At 47.3% G+C, this 18700-nt stretch overlaps 1 protein-coding gene across 11 annotated transcripts in view; it reads left to right on the plus strand.

Moving 5' to 3' along the window:
- Positions 1–18700, plus strand: part of PASD1 (PAS domain containing repressor 1) — a gene marked incomplete at its 3' end in the record, with an annotated part of 113549 nt that overhangs the window by 48175 nt on the left and 46674 nt on the right. For 6 of the 11 annotated variants that reach the window (XR_013923835.1, XM_080365704.1, XM_080365700.1 and 3 more), the window contains exon 1: positions 8436–9068. The exons of 1 other annotated variant lie outside the window; for it this stretch is intronic. 4 more of the 11 variants (XM_080365701.1, XM_080365699.1, XM_080365696.1 and 1 more) reach the window with 3 other exon arrangements.

Raw genomic sequence — 18700 nt, forward strand, 5'->3', positions numbered from 1 at the left:
AGCAGTCGGGAGCCTGCAGTCACCCGGGTACACCACAAACCAGGGAGCAAGGGAGAGCGCTCTGGGGTGCTGCTCCTGTATTATCAGAGGTGCGGATGCCCAGAGCTCACTGAAGTTTTCCCCAGCAGCCAGTCTGCCCTGATGGTGCAGATTTTGGCTGCAGAGTTCATCGGATCATCCCACCCTGTTGCCATGGAAGCCATGATCCTGTTACCCTAACGCGCTGGCCCAAGCGACGTGGGTGCAAATGCCAGTCCTTATTCTGCCGTGCTGTGGGGCCCTGTGAAATTTTTTGCCTAAATTGCTCATCTGTAAAAAAAGCAGAGTTTTTTGGGGTTTTTTTTGTAAGGATTATCTTTGCAAAGTACTTTTAGATGTAATACTGAAAGGGCTATGTAAGAACCAAGTAATAACTAATATTAGACACCAGGCCATATTCTGCTGAAAAATGCAGAAGAATTAATCACTCTGCCTGAAAACCCACACAGAATTGCTCTCAAGGACACAGGATTTTTTAGGATGTATGCATGGGAGCAGTTCCTTAAGAAGATGCTCTTTGTGAAGTGGATTGTGCACCATGCTCTGCTGCAGTTGTCATGGCGAGTATTCGTATTCCCCATAGCAACAGAACCAGTAAATAACTGCATAAAAAAACTGCATTAACTGACCAGGGCACAAGTTCATTCTCTCACCAGCATCCTTAACTCGAGCACCCTTCTGTAGATGAAACACTCCACTGAAAAGCAAGCTTTTCCTTCCGTTTGTGATGTTTCCTCTTCATAGTTTCGTTATGATTCACCCACTAGTTGCTACGCGAGTGACACTATCTGCACCGCGAACATACTACTGCATGGTGTCTGAATTAGCTGAAGGAGATGATGATGATGATGCAGCAAAGCCGCAGTGAGTGCTGGTTTTGTAGCGCTTTGTGCAAGTGCTGTCTAATGCAGGTCAACCCAAGTTCTGCAAGTGAAAGCACTGAAGCTCTACAGGAAACAATGTGCTTTGGTTTTTTTTTTATTTTTGGAGTCTCTCTGTCTTGTTTTTCCTTAGTTGAAGTGACTTGTTATTCTGCAAACTAGCACCACCACCAGTGTTAAGGGCAGGTGGCAGATGTATTAAATGGATAAGGAGGGGATGGAAACTGGGGGGAATTAGGAGATGTCACCATAATAGCAACAATGCTCCAAAGCAGGACAGTCTTTCGCTTTAATGAAAAGAAATTTCTTGTGAGCTAGCATTTTCCTAAACAGTGGTTTGTGGTGCTCTGAGAAGCCCTGGGCTCTGCTCTGCAGAACCATGTTGTTTGTGTACCTTGCTGAAGGCAAAATTGGGTACGAAGGTAGATGACATCTGTGAGAAACACTGCAACTTGACAGAAGTTGGTTAGTGCAAAGCAACTAGGAACCATTTTTCTGAAAAAAAACAAAAACAAAAAAAAACTAAAAAAATAATAACCCCACAAACAAACCAAAACCCCAAAACAAAACCCCAAACAAAGAAAAACAAACAAAAAAAAAACCAGCCCAAACCAAAAACCTCCTTGGGTTCATCTGGCTGCTCGCAAATGTACTGGGAAAGTGCTGCTTGGCTTGCAACAGAAGGTGGATGCTCCCCTGGGGTAAGAAGGCAGAGGGGGTTTCGTGATGTGGAGTGGACCAGCCAAGAAAAGAGACAAACTGTTCAAAGGAAAAAAATCCAATCAATTTCCCACAGATCTTGCTTCTGCAAAATGCGTCCTGAGTTTCATGGCAAGTGCATTCACCAGACAGCTCCTCTCTCCGGTCCCAGCCCCTCGTTCAAAGCCCTGACCAAAGCTGATCTTGGTATTTCTGTTTAGATGAGGAAATTCCAACTGTCTTTCATACTCGTTTTCTGCAGACACGCAGAAATATGATCAGTCGCTTATAGCTGCATAATAGAAACCAATTTCACCAGGTCAGTCGGGGTTTGTTTCCACTTATTAGGACTGGCTTTTTGCAACACTGCTTTTAGACTACATCTGTCACGTAATACTGGTTTCTAGCATCACAGTCAATTCATTGATGGTGTTCAGCACCTCCCCTGTGCCCAGAAAAACCATGTGCATTTCTGTAAGTAGAGAGAGTGCAGTAACATCCCACACATTTCTGAATATTTTTCCACACATTTCAGTATCATTTAGTGGTACTTCGATTATCAGAGTGATAGTCTTGCAGACTTGCATTTTAACTTGCTTTTGTTTAGGTATGAGCAGAGCATCTGCAACACATGACGCTTTCAGTCCATCCTGCTCCCAGGGTAAAATCTCAGTTGAATACCAGGCCCCTTGTTTTACGCATTCATGAATTTATTTAGAAGGTTTCTGTGTTTTCAAAAAAGACAGAAGAAAAACAGTGGAAGTTACCCACAAACCCTATTGACTTCGGTGCACTTGGGACCAAGGACACACATTTTCCTTCCTGTGTATCCTAAAAGACCATTCAGGGAGGTGTTTGGAGATCTGTGCCCTGGGGATTGTGCTCTGGGCTCCTGTCCTTTTTAGTGTCTGCCTTGTGCTAACAGCTGTCCCTTGATACAATCTCAGGCTGCTCATTTTTTTCTAAAGAACCACCAGCAGAGCTTGTGCTGAAGAAGCCACCGCTTGACATTTATAATCTGACTGACTGTCAAACTACACCTGGTGTAGTTCCTCGGGGGTTGAGTACATGCAACTGTTGCGGTGAGTGAGTTTGCATGGTATCAGATAAATACACAGACATAGATGTATTGCTTTTCCAGCCTTTGCTAATCAAGTTGGCGAGACTGCCAACCCCGCAGTCTTCTAAATGTAAACGCCCCCGTCTGCTTTCTACTGCATCCTTCCGTGGTCTTCAGTGGTCTTGATATTGATGTCTTGTACAAGCTGCAGAGCTGGGGAAGGACTGCTCTGGTCACTGTGCCCTGAAGAGGAAGATTTTACTTTCCTTACAAAGTAAAATCAGGCAACAGGTTCCCTCAGCACCCCGTTGCCCGCGGGTTTGCAGAGGAAGGGCTCCCCACCAGCAAGGCTGCGTGGAGGGCGAGCGGGGCCATGGAACTGCGGTGCTGGGGCCTTCAGGTCACAGCCAGCCTAATGCCACTCTCCGTCCCAGTTACCCAGTTTCCAAAGGAGATTAGGATGTAGTTGGGAGCCCTCTGGCTGCAGACCAGTCCTGGCAGAGCAAGGGAGGGGAATGGCAGTAGCTGGGAGGCAGCCAGGATGGTGCCTACAGGTGGAGGCAGCTCCTGTCCCAGGTGCCAGCACAGCCTGCTGCACCCTCCCAGCTCGTGTCCTTTGTCACCCTGTGCAGTTCGGGCGTCTGGTCAGGCCCTGGGCTATAGTAGGAAGACCAGGTGACAAGGACAGCTTTCTCTCTACCATGGTTGGCCAGGAGCACGTTGCTTCTTGTCTTGCGGTCAGACATTGTGGCTCTAACTCACGACGTTGAAAACTCCATCAGGTGACAATGTTAGTGTTGCTGCAGCTCTGGGAAAAAGCCAGAGAGGAGAAGTAGAAGCTTTTCAGTGCAAGGAATAGCTGACCCGCAGAATTCCGAACGGCCACGTGTGGGATCAAGTAACTAAGAATGGGCAAATACCAGGGAGAAGCTTTGAAGCGTTACTGCCTTGTATGAATGAAGCTCAGCATCAGCAGAAGTATTAATAGGAAACATCCATGTTTATGAAGGTGGCTATAATGTGCTAATTAGTAACAACTGTGATTTATTAGGAAGGATGCACTTGCAGATGATGGACAGTCATTTTGCACTGACTTGCCTGTTCTTCTGTGCTTCATCCACGGGTGACACTACAGCTGTTGCCATTGTCCGGTGGTGCTCCTTCTGCCCATTTATCCTCTGACTGCTGAATTCAGGGGGATCTGGGCCTTTAGCATAATTATTATTAAGTTTCTGTTTTATATCTCTGTTCATAAAGCCCCTCAGTAGCTGATTATACTAACCAGAGGTGATTATTGCCTGTGCCCACTTAACCCATATTTAAATGCAGCAGCCTGAATTTGTCTTCAGCACAGACTCCAGAAGATAGGAATCCAGCATCAAAGAAAATTAATTCATAGGTACATTATCCTGTGGGATCAAGCTAAAATGTGGTCAAAGAGCCTTAGACTCAGTGTATGCTCTCATGGAAGGATACAGGCAGAAGAAGGTACCCATGTTCTTGTTTGTGCAAGTTTTTTTTCCCCTACTTCTTTGAGTCAGGCAGAATAACAGATCACAAGAATACTTACCAAAGAATATTTTACTGCAGTTAAGAGAGAACACTTTTTCCTTTATAAAAATAATAATTATTGTGGAACTTATGATCAGCCACATTAAAAGTATTCTTTTACTCCTTTTTCCTGGCCAGATCTCTGACTTGGGCACCTCTCAGCTTTTCAAATCAATGCGTTTATCAGGCCATGCTATTACTCCAGCAAAAGGAAATAACAGGGCCTTAGATGCACACAAAATTTGGATACCAATCTTGCCTCTACAAGAGCAGTCTTAAATAATTTTCTACAAAATAAGGTGCTGGATGATGGAAATGAAAATATTCCAGTTGGTTCTCAAAAGCTTAGGTGGAATTTTGTCATAAATGGTGATTAATTCATTTATATTTCTAATACTTTTAAGCAGTTGCATAAAGATTCAATGTGGTGCTCAAAGATGCTGGGTAGGAAGCAAGTAGCTCCTTCCAGCCCACAGGGATGAAGATTTTATGCTAAGGGGGAAATTCTGTTCACACTGGAGTAAATGTGGGTTTTGCTCTGCCTTTAATGGAGTTTCCGTTCCTTTTTCTGAACTTAAATGAGAATGGGATTTTACCCATCTTCTCACATGGTTGTAGTGCAAACCTGAATTTTATTTCTGAGTCTTTTTAAAGGGGGAAAACAAAGCTGAAACTATATAATCCCAGAGAACAGATGCATCTGCACAGGGAGAAGGACTCTAATAACTGTGGGGTGTTGCTTGAAGCAGAGATGTGAGCTCCAAGCAAACAGTCCCGGCAGCACAGCAGCGATGCCAGCAGTGCTCGGCGGTGCCGGGGAAGCTGTGGGAAGCCTGCCTGCCGTTCTCTTACAGGTGGCAGTTGTATCTGGCCAAAGCGCACTTCCTTCTTCCCAGCGCAAGCGTAGCGAGTGTTTGGGATGAGGGAAGGTCATAATACCTCAGAAAGAAAACGCTCTGCTATTTCCAGGAGTTTTCAGGGAAACTTTGGAATTCACAAACATAAGAATGGATAAGGAGTTGCAGGGACAGAGCTTTGCATAGGCGGACTCTTGGGCAGTAAATTTTTATGTTGCAAGTAAATGTGACTAAAACATTCCAGCAACTTCAACTACATTCTTTAGGTTAAATCCAATAATTATTTATTCATCTCTCAACTTTGATTTTGTTAAATAAGCAATACCATCATTCAGAGGCAAGAATTTAATCCACAGAAAATTCTGTCCTTGGAGAAGATCAAAGTGAGTCCTGTGGTGTTAAGCACACACCTACAGCACTTGATCCTGAAAAAAAATTAAACGCGTGTTTCAATCAGCCTATCCCTTCTTACTGGTTCCCATGCATTAACCTAAGCCTCTGCCTGAGCATTCTCAGCGCCAGGATCAAGGACCTGTGGGGATCTCCACACTGGGAGAGCAGAGGTCTGAAAATGCAGCAAGGGAACGGCTGGGAACACCAGCAGGCTGTGATGGCAAGGCCTGCGCGGTCCTCTGCATCTACCGATGCTGCAGGAAAAGACTGAAAGTCTCTTAGGTGATATAAATACGCAAGATAAGTACGTACGCTAGAACACAGAAGTGAAATGGCCCTGTTTATCAGGCACAATTAAAATGAACCAAGGATGACTAATAAAGAGGCAGTTTAAAATCTTTACTGACACAGTGTCAAGGCAACAGTGTTGTGCAATAGCACCGACACAATGAACGTCGTGTCCCTGCCCTGGGCAGCGCTGAGAACGGGGCTGGCGCCAGCCTTGTCCACACACTCTCATGGCAGGTGCTGGGTGGGCTCCACCGCTTAAACCCTCTGCTCGCTGCCGCGTCCCACAGCCACAGCGAAACCCACGCAGGGCCAGCCTCTTCGGATCAAAGCAAAGGTATTTTTTCTACTTTGTTGGTGCTAGTCTTCCCTTTCCTTTTGGTTTGTGTTATTCCAAGACTCACGGTTAGTGCTGGGTGAAAAGCGAGAACGTCGTGTTGAATTTCTGGGCACGCTCTGGAGTGAGACGAGGCTGAGGTGCCTGGTCCTGTACTGGGGCTGGTTCTCGGCTCAGCGCTGTGCAATGCAAACACTTCCTGGCGCACACACACACACACACACATGCAGATATGTATTTATATTCTTTGCTGTTCTTACTCTCTGGCCAAAACCAGTTCTCTTTTGGTTTTATTGCTGCTGGCATGTCTTTGCAACACAGCGTTGTTAAAAACTAATAATATAAGCAAATCTGAGGTTATGCCAACCATTGCAGAGTACAGCCAAAGCTGCCTAGTGCTGCAGCTCGCTGAGAAATGTGTGAGTTTTGTCGTGTCAGAAGTGCTCATTTCCCCGTTCTTTTTTAACTTTTGAAAGGATCTTAGTGGAGTGTGTGTTCTCTAAATGAGGTAATTAAAGTCATCGACATGAAAACTTTAAGCATTGCTATGGGAGGAGTGGCCCCTGCATTTGCCCAGCCTGCTGTCTCTACCTGCCAGTGGCTGCAGGGGAGTTAGTTGAAACACTTCAAATAAAACACGGTTTCTGGTTAGAAAATGATGTTATTGCAATTAACATGTAAAGTGGTATTTCTGAGTGTTTTGCGTTATTAGAAGAGAGTGTTGATGCTGTTTGCTGTGCCTGCTGGGCTTGCAGGATGGGGGGTGGCCATGGAAGCGTCCCAGGTGCAGACCTGGTTGGGCAGTTCCAGCACAGCTCAGGGCAATGACTGTGGCACTTGATGCCACGGGGGAAACCTGCCTCAGCCCCTCTGGGGTCACATCCTGCCTGTGCTGCCCACAGCATCTGTCCATGGGTGCGTAAACTTAAGTGCTTCAGCTGCAGAGTGTGGTCTCTGTGCTCCTGAGCTAACTCCCCAAATGTGCATCTGCGTGCCCATGTATGTGGGCGAGGGCATCCTCTCTGTGACCGTCACTCGGGTGACAGGGCTGCATTGCAGCCTGCAGAGACACACCTTAACTCAAGTGAAAAAGGAGAGAAAGGTGGCATTCAATACTTATTTGTACCTTGCCTGAAAGAGGGCAGGAAGGACTTTCCCCACGTGAACAAGGGAAGGGTTGCTATGTGATGAGGCTGAGTGCCTCAAAAATCCACTGAGTGGGAAAATGAGATTTGCCACTTGTGGCAGTCAGCACAGCCACACTATTTGCTCTGCCTCTGATAAGAAAGAAAATGAAAATACTAACTCCATGCGAAGGTGCCCTTTCTCTTGTCTTCATCAATAACAGCCAATGTTCCTCAGGGTTATTGCTGTAACAATGTCACTTCCCATTCCTTAGTGACATCAGGTTTATATTAAAAACCTCATAGTGAAGCTTTTTGTCCGCTGTCCCCTTTTTGGTTCTCTTTTTGTCCCCCATGCTTCAGGACAGTGGCACATGCAGGGGACTGGGCCATGCAGGCAGGCTGCCTGCCTGCCCCTTTCTCCAGCACAGCAAAGGCTGGGAGAGGAACAGGAATTTTGGCTGAGCAAGAAAAGCCAGGGGTCAGGTATGCCAGCTGTGGGAAGGGGCTACTGGGCAGCCACGCACTCCCGGGAGGAGCGGAGCTCCCAGCATCGCACAGGTTGAGGAGCAGTTTTCCAAGAGGAGTTGAAGGGGTGGGGGGAGGGAAACACAAACCCCTGCAAAATACCCACCAAAAAAAGCCCTAACTTGTTGGTAAGAGCGAGCGCACTCGGTTTGGGAAGGGGATGACATCATGCAGCTGCTGGCAGGACCCACGCGGTGCCCCCAGCCCCGCGGTCCCCCAGGTCCCCCCCCAGCTGTGGCACCAGCCAGTGCCCCCCACCCCCCCGGTCCCCAACCCTGCCGGGGGCACCTTGAGCAGAGAAACAGGAGGCTGCAGGCCTGTCTTGATGCCGCCACAGCTCTTGGTGTCTTCCAGAGACAAGAGGAGAGTAAATCAAAGCCCCAGCACTGAGCATCAACTGATGGCACGGGGGGACAAGTGGTCCCTCACCCGCAGTGGGGCACGGCTGGTGTCGCAGGAAGGAGCAACCCACCGGCCCTGGGGAGAAGGGAAAGTAATGACAGTAGAGAAAGGGATGATGAAAATTAAAAAAAAAAAAAAAAGAAGTCGTATGAGGAAGGAAGCAGCAAATGTTAAATCAGTGACTCATGGTATGGGATGACTCAAAGCGCAGCTCGTGTCGGGCATGGAATTGGTGCCGAGCGCCTGGCGGGGAGAGCAGCAAGGTGGTGGGAGCGGGCAGGGGCAGCCCGGGCGAGGGGGCAGCGGGCGGGCCGGGGCCGGTCCCAGTCCCAGTCCCGCCGGGCGGCCCGGCCCCAGCCCCGCTGCCCCGCGCAGGCTGCCCGGCACAGCCCAGGGTGGGGTGGGGACGGCGGGTCCCGGCGGGTCCCGGCGGCCGGGGCGGCCCCGCGGGCCGCTGCCCGTGACCTACTTCCCACCGGCTCCTCCCGGCGGAGGGTACCGCCGCTCCCCGTGCCCCTGCCCGGGCTGCGGGCGCCGCGCCCGCCTTCTGCGCGCCGTCCGCGTCCGCGCGGCGTACGCGGGAGGGGGCCGATGCGGGCGGGTCGGCGGCGGCCGCGGCTGCCGGTGGCGGCGGGGAGGGGGGAGGAGCGCGCCTGTGCAGTGCCGGGAGGCCGGGCTCAGCCCGCCGCCGCGTTACACAACCGGCCGCCGCAGCAGGCGAGTTTCACAAGTCCCGCCGCTCGCCCGCCCGCAGCCAGCGCTCGCCGCCGGGCCTGCCCGCGCTCATGCCATGTCCGCGCCGGGCAGCGGGACCCTGCGGCGGGCGGTGACCCCGGTCGGCGGGGGGACACGGCGCCGGGGCTGGGCATGGCACTGAGAGGGGCTCCGGGACGCGCATCCTGCCGGACGGTACGTACGCCCCTGCGGCGGGCGGCGGGGTGCGGGAGGGGGTCCCCGCTCCCACCGGCGGGGCGGGCAGCGCTGACCCGGGGGGACGATGCAGGGCCGGGTGCGCGGTACCCGCCGCTCCGCCCTGCCCTCGTCCAGCACCGCCGGGACGGTCCCGGTTAAGTTTTGGAGAGGAAAATGTACAGCCGCAACGGAAGGCGTCAGACTTTGCCCCCCCCCAAAAAAAAAAAACAAACAAAAAAACCAAACCAAAACCCCCAAAACAACCAACCAACCCCCAAACCCACCCATGTAGCGACGGGACGGGCAGGGGACCGCGGCGCGGGCTGCTCGCCGGGGCTGGCGCGGGGAGGGGGGGTCCCCAGCTCCCGGGCGGGGATGCCGGAGCGCGGCCGCATCCCCACGGCCGGGCACCGGCAGCCCCCCGTTACCCGCCGGCTCGGGAACAGCCCCGGGACTGCATACAGCTGAGAGCCGCGGGGTGCTCGCGGAGGCGGGAGGCGGGGGGGGAACTTAATTCTGGGAGGCTGAAATGGGCCTGACGGCAGTTTTCTCCTTCTACCCTGAAGTTCTGTCTTTCTGGGAATGCGTTTGTCAGAAAACACGGTGGGGACAAACCTCCAAGCAGAGCCTTGCACCTAAAGATAGCATCAAACATCCAGGTTGAAAAGTTACTCCTCCCACCGGGGTTATCGTATCTTTTGATTTTATGGACTGCTTACATCATAAGTGGCTAATTGTGAAGGCTTTGCAAGTCCCTCATAGGTTTCAGCTGTGGATTTGTGAATGGTAACTCCCAGCCTTGGTCCTTAATGGCAGAAATTGCAAACAGATTGCTCTGGGTGGCTCGTGCTGGAAGCCCAGGTCAGAGCTGAGCCCTGCATGATTCATAACTGAGGTGTCATGTGCGCTTTAGGGAGCACTTGCCCTTTGTAAAATGCCACGGTCCCCAAAGGCAGGAGGCTGCTGAGCCATCTGCGGAGCAGGTCCCTCCTAAGTGGATTTAGGAAAAGCCCCTTTTTGGGGAGACAGCTGGCACCCAGGTGCTAGCTAGCACTGATCCCTGAGTGGAGTTGTTCTCTTCAGCAGGGGAGTAGCCCTGGAGATGATGTGCCTGAAATCAAAGCTGTTGAAATGTCCCACGCTTTACCCACCTGCGAGGGTGCAGCACCACCCAGTCGGGCAGGGCTATTTATTAGCCCGAGTTTATTTTGTTGTGTGCAGTGAAAGCAGCGTGCTGATTTAATTAAGGGGACGAGACGTTCTGGTGTATAGATGGGAAAAGGAGTCGCTTCATTTTTAGGCAGGGTGAAGGTGCTCCCCTGTCCTTGTTTTGCTGGATCGCTGCTTGCTAATCCCTAGCTCTGGAAATGGAACTTGCCTTGCAGAGGCAGCTAGATCTTAATGTTTTCGGTAACGCAGGCTTTCCAGTCCTCATAGGTCCTACGAATGTTGCTCGAAGCAGCAGATGATTTCAGGAGCGTGCGGTGTGAACCCCTGGTGCTGAACGTACTGCAACGTCTGCTCTGTTGGTTGATAATTTGTGTAATTTTTATAAGCTTCCTGGGCTGCCGTGCCTCACCGTAGTTCTCCAGTCAGAAAAATATATTTGGATTTTTGGTTTTCTAGAAACTGTATTGAAAAAAAAAAAAAGATCGTTTTCCTGTAATGTGCTAATCAGAGTAAACCAGTGTGTCAGCGATGCTTTGCGGAGGAACAGAGCACCCTGTGCACTGATGCACCGTAATGAGCACTCAGGGCTCTGTGGCTGACGAAGTTCTGACAAACGCAGCAAGCACTAATGAGGAGCGGAGGCTCAGGAGCTAAGCCAGAGGTGGACGTTTGTGCGGTAGGGAGGCATTCGTATCTCTTGGGCTAAGCGTGTTTACTACTGAATCTTTAGAATTTTTCTGGAAGATGTAACAGGAAAAATGCAAATGGCTTTTGGAGTGGTTGCTTACTGCTCATTTATTCAGCTCCTTCAGAGCTTAGAGATACATGATCTAGAGGAAAATGTAGAATTGGTTTGAAATTTTTTTGATAAACTGCAAACTTCAGTGAAATTTGGCAGTGAATGGTTCCTGGTTTTCAGCCACCCAGAGTGTGTATTAAATTATTTTACCAGTTTAAGACACACATCAAGTACTCAAAATTAGTTCAGAGTTAAAGGTTAAATTTAGCAAACGAGTAGTTCATAATTAAAGTCTCATGGTGTTGGAAGCAGCGATGCATTTCAGAGATACTGATGTCAAATCCAACTCCTGATCGTTAGTGGTATCAAAAAATTAGTAGGATGGCTTTACAGTTTGGAGCTAGGGCTTATCTGTGCACAGAAGTGTTATTGTTTTGTACTAAATTACACAACCTCCCAAGATTCACATGTAAGGATACAAAGGTTTTAATGCCAACATAGCTCATTCCTTCAGGACTGGGGGAATAAGCTGTGTGCCTATACCAGAACAACTGAACCTAGGCTTGTACTGGAACAGTTATGGATTCTAGTGCAATAATATGGCTTTAACCAAAATAATAAGATCTATAAAAAACCAAAATAGTATGGACCAATCTTTGCTGGTGTTATTAAAATGATACGCTCTGTTATCACTTCAGTTCCAAATCTCTGTTAAGGAGGTCAGGCAGGTACAAAAGCTGTATTTATTTGGTTTGCCCTGGATGATGCCCTTCTGTCAGGCCAAACTTTGCTCACCTAAGGCCACGCTCTGCTCGACGTGCTGCATGTTGTCCCGCTCCAGCGGTGACCCTGTGCCCGCAGGCACAGCCGCAGCCAGCGGGCTCGTGGGCCTCCGCTCTGCCATGCCTCCCTGTTCCGCTGCCCACACTGAGACTGTTTCTCTTTTTTCCTTCTTTCTCTGCTCCTTTTGGTGCACACAGGACTGTGTAGCACAGTGTGACTTCTCGCCCTGTGGCCTGTGTGCTGAACGAGCAGTGCCCCTGTGCAGAAGCCCTGCAAAAGCCCCTTTCTTCTTGCTCCAGTCCCACCGGAGCCCAGGTTTAGGTGAGGTTGGGGGGTGGCGCGGCATCAGCAGGCGCTCTGCACGCAGCTGGGCTTGCTGGCTGCACATCTGCTCGGCCGCAGAAGCACCACGTTCAGTCAAACCACAGAGGTGTGTGCAATGAATGAGAGACTTTGACCTACTTCATATTCCATTATTGGCTTTGGCCTTGTCTACATGGGGAGATTACACCAATTTAGTTTAAGTCTGTTTTTAAAGTGATTTGATTAACCTGATGTGACCTTATGTAAGGACGTTCTTATTTTGGTTCGAATGAGCTTATTTGGGTTCAACCAAAACCTGCACTTAGTCAATTTACACAGAACTGAAATTAGCCATGCCTACACTGAAAGGAGAACTCATGTCCCTAAATAATGACACAACTTTCTCATGAAAGCAGAACCTTCTGTAGAATCTGGAACAGAGTGTAATTACTAACAAATCTGCAGAAGACTGAAAGCTATTCATAGTGAAGTTTGGTTTTTTTTTTGTAAAAAAAAAAAAAAACAACCCACACCAAAAAACAAAGACAAGCAAAACTTAAATAGTGAGACAAATGAAGAAGTACCAGTAATCCAAGTCCTGGAATACTGAACGCGGTTGCACAAGGCTTGCACGGCTCACAACAAGGCTCTCCCATGGCACTGCAGCTACAGAAGAGGGGAAGCATTTGTGTCCTGTACGTAGAGTCCTTAGACAGTGAAAAAATAAAAAAAGGTGATGCAGGGAGCTATAGGCCTGCTGGTTTGAATGCATAGCGCACAGTGTCTCATGGCCTATCTTGTAGGAAAGAATAATTAGACATGGAAATAATGAGGAAGCAGGCTAAATTACAACAAGATTTTATCAAAGATGGATTGTGCTAGACTAATCTAACATCTTTTTTTGTGTAACAGGTTATTTAGGTGGGGTAAGGCAGGAATGTAGTTTATCTGAAGCCAAGCATTTGATACCGTGCCCCACAGGACATTGCTGCTTCATAGGAAGATGGTGGTTCAATATGAGAACTGAAAGGTGGAAAAGAAGCTGGCTGAGGAAAAGGTGCGACAGTTGCATGCAAATTAAGTTGTCTGAATGGAGAGAGGCATTCAAAGAAAGTCATCAGGATGGAGAGAGATTAGTGCTGTTGCTCCCATGGGACCTGGCTTGCGCCTGTTGAAGGGAGCCGCTTTGACCTGTGGGTTCGGTCTGGGGGTGTGCCCAGGAGCTGTGCGGGATGACACCACCTCGGGAGGTATTGTCAATATGCAGGAGGATCAGATTATCATATGAAAGGAATTTAGATGACTTTGTTGATCAGAGTGATAGAAATAAAATGACATTTAATAATGCTGATTGCAAAGTCATGCGAAGTTTTAAGCGTGGAGACCAGTAACAAGAATTTCCAGTGTGAAACAGGAGCTCGTCAGCTGTCCGTGACAGAAGGGAGAGATGAGGATGCACTGGCTGGTCAGGAGATACAAGTGAGCAAGCAGTGAGCTATGACGTCCTTAGATATCAGAGGAAGAGAATATGAGGGATTCAGGGAAGTGTGATTTTATCATTGTACAAATCACCACGCAGAGTATCGGTACAAGAGCTTTCCGTTGCTCGTGGAGTAGCCCATTGGGATTTTGCATACCTCTAGACAGCCCAGTGAAGACAATGCTAAATTACAACAGCAGGCAGGCTAGAGATGTGGTTACACAAATGGACCGTCTGTTGTACCAAGCGAGGTTAAAAAGTGTAATTTGTTTCGCTCTGGCCAGTTGAACAAATGAAGGAACAGGTTACAGTAGGTCTTTTTATACATAGTTGGGACTAAATAGGAAGAAGGCAGAACAACTAAGTCAAAAGATAGCATCTGCACAAGATCAAATTGGCTAAGTTGGTCATGAATAAATTTGGCTGGGAAATTAGAAGAAAGCTTCTAGCTACCTAAGGACTGAAGTTGTGTAATAGTCTTTCAATTAGGGTAGTTTTGAGATAGATCTTGATAATCTTATGAAAGAGATTATACAATTAAATTAGGGAGTTCCTGGAGATAGGAAATTAAGTTTGCAGAGTTACTCCTTTGGTCTTCAGTATAGTCTTATTTTTAATGTAAAGTTGAAAGGAGAATGGACTTGGTTTTGTTTGCACTATTAACTGCATGCATCAAGGCTTCTGCTGTTTTCTTGGCAGCCAAGGCAAGAATGAATGTTCCCTGTTGCTGCAGATTTGTATCTCTTTCCCCCCCATTTTGTCTTCCTCTCAAGCACTAGATGTTGAAAGTGTGCAGAGCAAAGTCTCCTTGCAGCATTAGACGGGCACAATTGCCTGTGGTTTTTTCTGGCATGCTCCCTGGTTTAACCTGTTCATAAGATTTGGGGCCAGAGAGGCATTTTTCCTTCAGGTTGTGTTGCCAGTAACCATATTGTACTTTATGGTGTATTTTCTGGGATCTGTTGCTAGCATTGTTTAATGTGCTTTGTGTGGATACAAGGACAGGCAGTACAGGCAGTGATCTTCACCTGCCCTTTTCTGTGTCACAACACAGTTTAGTCTTTTCTGCTTCTCATGTGTATCGTTAAGTTTGTTGTATGGTATGAAGATGTGTTCTGTGGCTCCTGGTGCATCTCGGCAGGTTGAAGGGGTGTTAGGAAACAGCCATTAATAGTGTTGTTTTCTGAGACTGGAGTGTTTCCCTTTCTACCTGATATTCCTAAAACAAGTTGAAAAGCTGGACATAAAGTCAGCTCTGCTCTGTTGCTGATCAGAGTAAAATTCCGTAAAACGTGAGGGATAACCTCTAGAAGAAAGAATTGCTTGCTGATCATTAGTGATGGATTAGTAATTTTAAAAACACAATTTTGGTGTAGGAAAGTTGAATGTATCTTGTGCATCTTATTACAAGAAAGAGAGAAGGAAAAAAAATGCAGAAAGCAAGCAGGCAGGCAAGAAGGAAAACAGCTTGACTTAGCCTGAAGCAGAGATCACCTACCTGCTAAGCTGCCTGTAAAGAGAAATTGAAATATGGAAAAATGACAGTGCAGATGAGGATAATACTGAGATGGCAGAAGAGGAAGTGTGTTAACCAAACTCCACGGAGCTGTTGAAGTGCGTTGAATCATCCGACTGTGCCTTGCATTCTTAAGCAAACACAATTGTACAATTGATTAATTTGTCGACACTTCTTTAGTGCATAACACTATGGTAACCAAGAGACTTGCTAAACATTGTCACAGAGAACGCTGAAATATATCTTCTCTTTGGAAGGAGGGAGGGAGATGGAGCAAGACGTTGGAGCTCTAACTTTGGAGGACTGATACACAGACACAAACACACACGAGCGCACCCGTGAGCAGTTGGGAATGGCCTCCTGTTGGTGGTAGATGACACAGGATGGTTTGCTGGCCATGTTCATGTACTGGATGTGAGGTGATGCTGGCTAACAACTGCCTTGAACACCAGTGCCACGTGACCTTTGCGGAGCAGACAGACAACTGTGGCACCCTCCCACTGGGTCACTAACACCCAGGGGTCCCGAGCAGGCAGGGAGAGCAAAGGGCTTGGTCTTCCCTGCACCACTGCTCCCATGGCCTGGAGGGCTGTGCCACCCCGCACGTCACCCTCCGTCAGCTGCTGGGACCTCGGTCCTGCTGGGCTGCTTCTCCAGGACCTGTTACATGGAACAGAAGTGTGTGGAGTCCTGCACCGAGTGCCCTGGGCTTGGCTGGTGGCGGTGCTGCAGGGGCAGCTGCCAGCCGCCCTGCTCTGCGCCCTGGCCCCCCACGATTAGTGTTCCCTCTCACCTCTGTGTTGTCTGTAAGTCAGTGTGAGGTGCTTTGCTGGGTGCCAGCTACAGGCAGATGGATTAATTGGCTGATGGATAAACGCAAAGATATTTGTCGGTGTGTTTATTCTTGTTTACAAACTGCCCAATCTTAGGCAAGATTTTCGAGTATGTAGCAATGGCAGGAATCATATCCATTAAAATGCTAATCACCTCTCTTGCTTCATCTGTTCAGCCCACAAACACATGCATACGCACTTGCTTAAAAGAAATTACTAAGGTTTGTTTGTTCTCTCCTGGGCTCAGCCTACTTCTAATCTTGTTTTAACTCACAGCGCAGTGTGGTGCACTGCTTCACGACAATGAAGTTTTGACCATAAGCAACATACAAAGTAAGCCATTATTTGTAGAAATAAACGAACAATAGATGAGGTGATAATAGCTCCCGTTGCCATTAATTATTTTGCATAGATATGGCAGCATCATAGGAAGATTTTCAAGCAAATGCAGAGGCCTTGCCTGAAGGGGTTGAGACAAACCCCTGGCCCTGATGAAGGCAAAGGTTGAACTTCCATCAGCTTCTGTGCAGTGAGGACCTCTCCCAGAGTATCTGAAGAGAAAAATAAGTTTCCCTGGGAGTCAGCCCTTGGGTTTAGGCTGTTTAAGGCTCTGCTGCGCAAACTGCAAGTAACTTTATGTACAGAGGAGGATGCTGAGCATTTGGTCCACTGTTGGCTTGTCCCAGCAAACGCAGCAATTAGAGAGGCTGTAATAGCTGGGGAAGGTCACACCCCTAGCTGAGGAAGTTTGACCATAAACCTGTTTGTCCTGTCTCTGAGTGCAATGTACACTGGCACGGTTTACAGTAAATTAAAAATGTTCACTCTGGTCAAGCTGTTTCCAATGCAATTTTATTAAGTGGTGTATTAAGCGTGTGTGTTAGTGAGTCGTGTGCGGCAAAAAGGCGGAACTTCGGTTGGCTCCGCTACCGATGTATATTTTAAAGATGAGTATCAACAGTTTGCTTTTTCTCTCAAATAGAATAATTGGAATGGTTTCATTTTGGGGCAAGCTTTTAATGGAAGGGGCACAGTGGGAAGTATTAATAACATAAACTCTTTCTGCTAATCTTAACACCTACATTTCCTATTTAATCTTGCTTATTGAAAGAGCCCTGTCATTAGTGGAGACAATGTGTCAACTCAGAAAAAATGAGTTTATTTTCTTGCCGTGAGCTCTGGGGTTGGCCTCCCGTATGGCAGCAGTGATGTGGAGCTGTGTAATTGCAGAGGGAGTATATGTTGGTCCCTGGGTGCCAGTCCTGGGACAGACAATTCTCATTGCTCATTCTGCTGGAGCGTGGACTTCTATGCAGCTAAATCACTTTCTTATCTGGGGCATCTTCACATCTCTCGGGACTTGGCTCTTCAGCTGCAAGACCTCCTGGTATCTATGTCTCACCGGGCCCAGAGCAGAAGTCGGTTATTCGGGCAATTATTGCACAGCTCAGGAACTCTTGCTGAAAATATTGTTGTATGGGAAAATTGTCTTCAACTCTATTTTGCTGCTTTCTGGAAATAATTCAGAGTTTGGAAGGAGAGGTCCCCAAATAACATTGTTAAAATAGGAGAGTGTATATGATTCTGCAGTAGTGCTAGTATACTGTCTGGAAAGGGCAATGATCCATTGCTTCAAATGGGAGAAGAATAAAGGCAATGGACTAAAATTGCCACTAAACTATCTGGGAAGAAATGAGGGTGAAACACAACTTTGTCTTATCCAGGGCATGTGTTTCAAATCTGGAGCTGAATTCCTTATTTTCTTAAAAAGGTGACTAGTAGAGCTGTCAAGATCTGGAGTGTTAGGCTGATTAGTTTGTTGTTAGTAGGCTGTTGTGAATAGAGCAGAATCTCTGTTTCCACTTGAGATATGGAAAAAAGACTAAAACAAGGAAGAACAACTTCTGTGTTTTGATTATTTTTAATTTTTTTTGAGGAAAACATATGAATATTAATAAGTGATCCAGCTGGAATAGCATCTTTCTTAAAAACTGCCCTTAGAGATAGTGTATTATATTAACATGAATTTGATTGCACAGTAAGTAAAATTTTATAAATATAAATCATCATCTTATTTCAAAAGCTGCAGTGCCAAGGAAACTATTCTGGGATTTTCTAATATAGTCCAGTTTGAATTGTTTGAATAAGAAGAGATATCAGTGAATAAATCAGATAATGAGCTGCTTTACATAGGAGGCATAATGCCTATTTATGATGTATCGAAGTCCTAAGAGTGATGAATTGTCAATTTAATCTTCTTTGGATTGTATTTGAAATCTACTTTTATGAGGTATTCCTGACTGTTCCAGAGATTACTGTTCAGACACTTATATAGACTTCATTTATATTTGATTTGTGGCTCTAAAAGGTCCTCTGCAGGCAAATGTTCATTTCCTTCAGTTGTTTTTATTTGGTTCCTTGACCTTGTAGTAAAAATTTTAGTGATTATAGGTTTTGCCAAAAGTTTTCTTCTGACCTAGCTGCCCGTGTCAGAACTTGGGAAGCGCAGGTACTTCAGTGGACGCACCTTACCAGGAGGAGCAGCAGTACAGATCATCTCTTCTGTCATCAGCATCTTTGACACAACATTGCAGATCTTTGCAGTTGGCCTGAGAGGGATGAAGATCTCTCCCTTGCTCTATGCAGAAATGAAGGGTATGAAGTTTGGAGCCATTGCTTCTTTTCCTGCTTTTTTCTAAGTTCTTTGATAAGTTTCCTGTGGAAAAGAGGATTGCTGGATGAATTAAATCAGATTAAGTGAACGTTAGAATTCTCTCTCTGTTTCTAGCGGTGCATTGGCGTTGA

The sequence above is a fragment of the Falco punctatus genome (assembly GCF_963210335.1).
Source record: "Falco punctatus genome assembly, chromosome: 15".
In the NCBI taxonomy this organism is placed as follows: domain Eukaryota; kingdom Metazoa; phylum Chordata; class Aves; order Falconiformes; family Falconidae; genus Falco; species Falco punctatus.